Below are 7,659 nucleotides of genomic sequence, written 5' to 3' on the forward strand. Positions count from 1 at the left end.
ATGATCCAGTAGAATATAGTAGTAGTATATGTAAATACAGTGTATATATAATTTTATTTTATTTTTTCTATGATCAATTACCATGATGTCAACTGTTGCAGCTACTGAACCATCTCTGATACCTTCTCATTACATTTCTTATTGCTGCTCTGTATTATTATTGACACTCTTCTGTATATGCTACATACTTTTGTATCAATGTTAAAAACTCAGTAAAATTCTTTGAAAATAAAAAAAAAGAATAATGGCTGGTCTCTAATTGTTTTTGTCCTCAGCCTCTAGAGCCGGGGTGTCAAACTCAGTTTCATCGCGTGCTGCATCAGCATTGTGGTTGCACTCAAAGGGCCAGTTGTATCTGTAAGACTATATAAATATATCTACTCTTATCATATGAAATAATTGCCTCTGCATTCGATTATTACTGGTTTTAGTAACTTAATAACTAGCTCTGAAAGTAGAAGTCTAGAAAAAATAATGGCAATTAGTGTAATAGTGCAGACTCTTAGGTGGCTGTGAGATATTCTATGGTGGGCTATGCAAGGTTTATGGTGGGCTGTGCAAGTTCTATGTTGGGCTGTGCAGGATCTATGGTGGGCTTTACAGGGTCTATGAGGGGTCTATTGTGGGCTATGTGGGGTCTATGGTGGGCTGCGTGGACTCTTAGGTGGCTGTCCGGGGGCTATGCTGGGCTCTGCGGGGTCTTAGGAGGGCTGTGCTGTCTCACCAGGGGTCCTAGTTGGTCTCGGCAGGTACGGGCAGCGTGGATCCACAGGAAGGAAGAGATTTGCAGCCGGCGCTTTAAACAAGCACCCGCGATTCACAGTAAGGTTGCCGAGACCTTGCTGGGGACCTCAACAGCTTTCCTGTGAAGCTCGGCATCTGTTTAGTGCCAGCTTCGGTTTAAAAATTGAAAGCGCCATTATCGGCAGCGGGGGGGGGGGGTAATTTTTGGGATGTGCTGAAAAACATTTTTATGCAGTGGTCCGACTCTCCCATCATCATTACAAGATCTTGGTAAAAATTTACTGCAACTGTGGACAGAAATCCATGTTGTGGATATTTATCATAAACTTATTATACAATGCCACGGCGAATGTGTGCCGTAATCCAAGCTAAAGGAGGTCTTAAATAGTGTGTGACTTTTTTTTTTTGGACAGGCAGTTAATATGTACTAGTGGGTATCAATCATTTGTGCAACTACAAGTACCACACAAGTACCATCAAGTCTTGCCATAAAGAGTGCAAAAAGTCAGCCCAGAGAGCTGTCAGGCCACGATGATCCTTGCAGTTCGACAGCAGCTGGAGATCCTTGGCTGGTTGTTGTGGTCCTTGTAAGGTTAATGAAGACCTGTCATAATGTAACTATAATATACGTAACTATTTTCAACAGTACAACTTTTATGCATAATAGCTCTGCTATAAGTTTATGTTTTCATGCATTTTCACACCTTCTGTATGACACAATCTAAGAATGATGGGTCCCAATATACATGTTTCCGCCTACGTTCTTGTGTTTGACACAGGCCTCGTCTTCTGTAATCTCCAGGCTTCAGGAGTATGCTTTTCAGTCAGGAAGACAATTAGTAGGGAGATGAGATTTGTTCTAAAGTGAATGATGTAAGCCCTGGCCCCATGACACCCATGATGCAACATGTAGCCAGTTTAAAGACTACAAAGTAATAATTGCTCCTCCTCTCCTGGAGCACCAGGAGTGACCTTTTCCCCCTATTAGGTGTTGGCCTACCAGGTCACAATTTGTTTAACCGCAATCAGTTTTTTTTTTTTTTTTATTCCAAAGAAATGTATTTGTGTACTGAGGGAATGTTTTCACCATGCCCGTATGGGATTAGATTAAGGGCTTCATTTATAAAAGTTCTGCCTGGCGTGTAGCACTAGCGTCCCTAGATGGTGCTGATGGGTATAGGAATTTCTATACTCATCGACGCCATCTCACAGCACAGGGGAATGGGGGTCTGATCTTTCTCTGCTGCAGTTTTACTTTTACTTACAGATTCCCTCCCTACCCCACCCTGTTGACTGGCCAGTGAAAGGGGATCAGCACAATGATGAGCTCACCTCTCTGACACTCTGCTCTCTTCCCCTATCAGTGTTTCTTCTTGCACCATAGCACACCTGACTGCCACCTCGTGCTGCTTTTCCTCCCCTCTGAGCTCTGCTGTACAGATTGCAGGCTGCAAGAGGCCAATACTAAATTGAATTCAGGTACTTACACTGCTTGCATTTAAAATAATACCTTTATTTTTTTTGTGATTATGGAGCTGCATTAGTTTAAGCAGCTTGCTTGTATGGGGTGCTGATCGGTGCGCTGCCCCCACCGCAGCGCTGGTCCCGAGCTCCGCTGTGCCCAGTGCAGGCCCGGGAAAGGCAAGGCGGCTCTGTGACAGGGGATCCGAGGAATATCAGCACACGATCTCCCTCCGATCTCCTCTCCAGTGTCAGAATGCGGAAGTGATGTATATTCCATCACAGTGGAGTTGCAGTAGAGCACATTGCGGCCAGGAGGTGCTTTGGGGCGAATGGGAACGCACCGCACCTGCCTCACGGCAGGTGTGTTGTGTGGTAGCATGTGTTAATTGTGCGATACTTTGTAAAAGACGCACCACAGCAGTGTATAGACTTGTACTTAGTGTAGAGTTTATCTAATGTCATTATTCAACTGTCATAAGTTATATTGTTTCATATGATCTGCTACCTTGCTTTTCAATTTTTTAAATGATCTGCAACATTGTTTTTCATAATCTGCTACATATTTTCCTGTATATGTTTGATTTTGTATCAACACTTCTAAAAGGCTTCTTCTGATACATTGAAACCATAAAGACTGGATTTTCCACTGCTGGAAAGTCAGTACCAGGTGCCTGGAAATAACAGAGGCATTGCACTGTCTGTCCACAAGGGGCGCTGTTTATCCTCCTTCTCACAGTACATAAAAGTCTAGCTACAATATGGATACCATTACCTGACATCGCATCCCAGGAGCTCAGCTACTTGTACCTGTCATGCCAGAGACCTGCCATCTGCCAGCTAAAACCCTTCACAGAACCCTTCACAGAATTTCAAGCTTTATATATTTTCATATAACTAAATGACATTTTCATATTTTCATAGAATAAAGAAAGTTTCCATAAAGTTAATTTAGCAGAAAAATGAGCAGAAGGAAAGACTGTACCTGACAGCAAGCAGATTTCATAATCAAACCTGATTGGTTGCTTTGGACGAAAGTCTCATTTTGGTATACATAGAGTATATACATACCGGTGTGTTACCACAAGAACATTAACATGGGGTACTTTGTGTGCTGCCTTGAGGCAGTCCGTTCATTTAATATGGCCTGCCAATGCATGGCAATAGAAAACTTTTTTTATTTTTTAATGCAGAGCACTGACACATACATTGTGGGCAGTGGCAGTACAGGGCTGCTGCTGTGGAATGGTCACAGTACAGATTTACTTTAAAGAAGAACTCCAGGAAAATAAAATCTTAACCTTTGCAGTTGGGCTACTAGCCCGATAATCCGACCCGGCTTGCTCCTACACTGCTCCCTGCAGTCTTGCCCCCCCCCCCCTTTGCTAAGGTTCTATGAGTCATCACGTCCTATACAGCGTATAGGATGTGACGGGACATTCCATCGCTGGAGAGGAGCAGGAGGCAGGCTGCAGGACCGGTCTAACAGCCAGCCGAGATCGTGGCTCGAATTAGTATAATTCTGTTATTGTAAATAAAGTGCACTTAAATCTGAACTCCAGTCAGCAGTAAAATGTTACTATCATGTGTCCCTTCCCCCAGTACAGGAATACTTACCCTACCCTTCCCTCAGCTCCCTGCCATACAACTGGTACCACAAACCCGCTCCTCTTTGCCAGTCGGCCAGTTGCGGGCTCTTCAATGTCACCAAGTATAATGCAGGAGCAGCTGTCCTACATTGTATGTAAGGACATTGAGGGCCCACCCACATACCTGGAGTGGAAGAGGCCAGTGGAGACCACGATGGAGAGCAAGGGATAAGGTAAGTATTGTGTTACCCTACACACCCTCTAGACTAAACAAACTATGTCTACTGCTGGCTGAAGTTCTCTGAACCCTGACATAAACGTTTCCCATTCCATTAGAGACTCTCCTTAGCTGGTATGTAGATTTTAAATTCCTCACTACTTACTTTTTTTTGTTCGTGAAGTCCACGCACCATACCTACTTTTAAAGACATAGTCCAACTTTTGCAAAAAATAATAAATGGACCCGCGAACATATCAAATAAATATGTGCAATTATTAACCCCTTCGTGACTGACGACGTACAGTGTACGTCGCCAGCATCGGAACATTGGAGCCTGCAAAGCATTGCAACTGCGACCAGTGGCTCACGGGTGCAATGCCCAGGCTCCTGTTGACTCTTCCTCCAACTCCATCTCCGTACCGAAGTACCAGCCTACTGTTATGGGGCTGGAGGAAGTAATCAATTGACTGCAAGTGTGGCAATGTCACTTATTCAGATCTACAGGTCCCTCTGCCGCAGTGGCTGATCGGACTTATAGTATTTTCATTCATAGAATGGATGAAGCAGCTGATTGGCCGGAACCATAAGGGCCATGCTGAATTCAGTGAGAGAGAAGAGCCCCAAAATTCAGGTAAAAGGGGGGCAGTTTTGAGGGTGGGTAGGTTGGAGTATGTGACCTTGATTCATGTTACACCCTAAATACAGTATATGTGTGTAACATGAAACATGGTCCGAAAGGTGAACTTCCGCTTTAATTTAAATAAAGAAGATACACTCACCTGATCCTCGATCCTGCAGTGCTGACCACTCACTTCTCTCCCTCTCCACTCCGGCTGTGATATGTTCCTGGGCATCCTCAAAGTCTAAAGCTGGCCATACACCTATAGATTATCTGCAGATTTTCTATGGCCAGATGGAAAAAGTGCAACAGATTCCTCCATCTACGCTAAACTCTGTGGATGGAGCAATCTCCCCCTGCGCCAAACTTTCCTTATATTGCTAGTCTGCCCCGCTGGCTGTCAAAATACCTGAACAATTTAATTGGATGCAGGCATTGTTCAGGTATTTTGAGAGCCATCGGGGCCGACTAGCAAGATACTGAAGCTTGGCCCAGTGGGAGATTCCTCCATCCACTCAGTTTAGCGTAGATGGAGGAATCTGTTGCACTTTTTCCATCTGACCATAGAAAATCTACAGATAATTTATAGGTGGATGGCCAGATGCAGATGAATGAACTTTGCATAGATGTGGGGTTCAGACCGCCGGAGCCCTGGGAGAGAAGAGGCTGCTAAGGCCAATCTAGCAGCAAATACAATAGGTATCCCACCGTACTTCTTACCAGTATTCTCCTTGGAAGTGGGTGCTGAAGTGGCTGTGGATGGCACAGCTCAAATCCAAGCAGATAGGGCGTGTCACCAGCACATTAGATGACTGACCATAATAAGACTGATGAGGGGACCCTGAGTAGCTCCGAAGCATTATCCTCTTTGTGATATGATTGCTTGCGTCAATAAAGGCGTTTTTTGACACTTCATTCTGGTCTGCTGGTGACACACCCAGTCTGCCCGGTCTAGCAGTCAAGTGGGATCAAGGATCAGGTAAGTATATTTTCTATATTTGCACGCAAGGCTGTCCCTAAGTTTTTTTGCCACCATAGGCGATGTTGTCCCGGGGGGTTAGGGTTGGGTGGGGTGCTGAAAGAGAATGTCCTCATGGTTGATGTGCTTATTTGTGTTCAAAGAGGGCTTAGGGCGGATGCCGGGCCGTGCTGTCAGTGGCTCTATCCAGCACCCTGTCAACCTGTCACGGGTTGCCAGGAGCTCGGTGGGGCGACAGCCAGAGCATCCAGCTCAGCTCCTGGCAACCGGTATCATCAGGGATCTGGGTGGGAAGCCGCGCTGAGCGTCACAGGTTGCTAAGAGCTCTTAGCAACCTAAGATGCTTTGACTGCCCCCCAAGAAGATGCCGCCTGAGGCACAAGTAGCCCCAGTGCAAGGGTGAATGTTTGAAAAACCTGGAGTTCCTCTTTAAAGTGACACTAAACTCAGGAGTTAAACCTTAAAAATGCATTCAGGTACCCTAACTATTAACAAAAATGTACCTTATTTATGTATCATTCAGCTGTAGACCCTCAAATCATCTCTGAATTGGTGCTGACACTGTCCTTCCTTCTGGAGGTTGGCTACTTTTGTTCCCATGGTCCCTGTGTGTGTTGTAAAGTAGTCACCACTCCAAGCTCCCTCCTGTGATGGACTACAATCTCACATTTAGTTTACTAATTTGTTTTGACGTTATAGTCCATCACGGGAGCCAGGTTGGAGTGGTGACTACTTTCCAACACACACAGGGACCATGGGTAACAAAGGTAGCCACCCTCCAGAAGGAAGGACAATGTCAGCACCAATTCAGAGATGATTTGAGGGTCTACAGCCGAGCGATACACAAATAAGCTAAATTTTTGATAATAGTCAAGGTACTTGAACGCATTTTCAGGCCTCACTCAGACGGGCGTGCACGCCTGTAAACGGGCTGATCCCGGGACGAACAGGTGCTGCGTGTGATTGCGCGCAGCAGCCTGTTCTTCCCTATGGGAGGACGCGGCTGTACGCTGTCGTACACACACCTGAACTGCACATCTGTGAGGGTCTGGGTGTCTGCACTTGGAGGTAGACAGTGCACATCCAAGTGCGGACACCCGGACCCGCACACATGTGCCATTCGGGTGTGCGTATGACAGTGTACAGCCGTGTCTTCCCATGGGGAAGAACAGGCTGCTGCGCGCAATCACACTCAGAACCTGCCCCTCCCGGGATCGGCCGTGTACAGGCGTGCACGCTGCACGGACGTGTACGCCCGTCTGAATGAGGCCTTAAGATTGAACTCCTGAGTTTAGTGCCACTTTAAATAAAAGTAAACACAAGCATTGTATATAAAATAAAAAGAGAACTAAATGTACTATAAAAGTAGCTCTCGAGCAAATCAGAACAGAGCATTCATTTGTTTTGGTTGCAGATAAATGTAACAAAAAACAAAACAAAACACTGCAGTCCAAAATCAACACCAACTTTACTTTTTATTCTATTGGATCCAGAGCGAGCCTGAGCAGCCCCGAACCCCCGTACCGCAGTGCACACGGGTCACCGTGCCGCAGAGCTGATCGTACGAGGTAATGCAGGCAGTGGGCTGTAGGACCCGGGAGGACGCGGCACGGCAGGCAGCAAGGCTACCTTAAACCCAGCCCAATTCGTGCTGCTGCACCACTCTGCGAGCTGGATGGAGAGCCACAGTCAGGAGCCGCAGCCTCAGAGCTGGAGATCAAGAGCAGCGAGCGAGCTGAGTGCAGCGCACACACACCTGTTCCCAGCCAGCAGCACTCACACCTTTCCGATCCCCCTGCACCAAGACTGGGATCAGAGGCTCACCCCTGAAAAGTTTCCTTCTCCCTATTTGCCTCAATGATATTATTTAATCCCCTCTCTTTACAAGGATTCATGCTGATGTATGCAGTCTCGTGTTATAAAGCCAAAACAGCGCATGTCTTCCTGGAGTCAGGATCCATACATTCTGACGTAGCCTGCTGTACATCTTAAAAAAAAAAAAAAAAAAAAAAAAAAATCCAAGCACCGCCCTCTGGGCCACTGCCAC

Source organism: Nanorana parkeri, unplaced genomic scaffold (genome assembly GCF_000935625.1).
Source record: "Nanorana parkeri isolate BGI_ZX_2015 unplaced genomic scaffold, ASM93562v1 scaffold799, whole genome shotgun sequence".
Taxonomy (NCBI): domain Eukaryota; kingdom Metazoa; phylum Chordata; class Amphibia; order Anura; family Dicroglossidae; genus Nanorana; species Nanorana parkeri.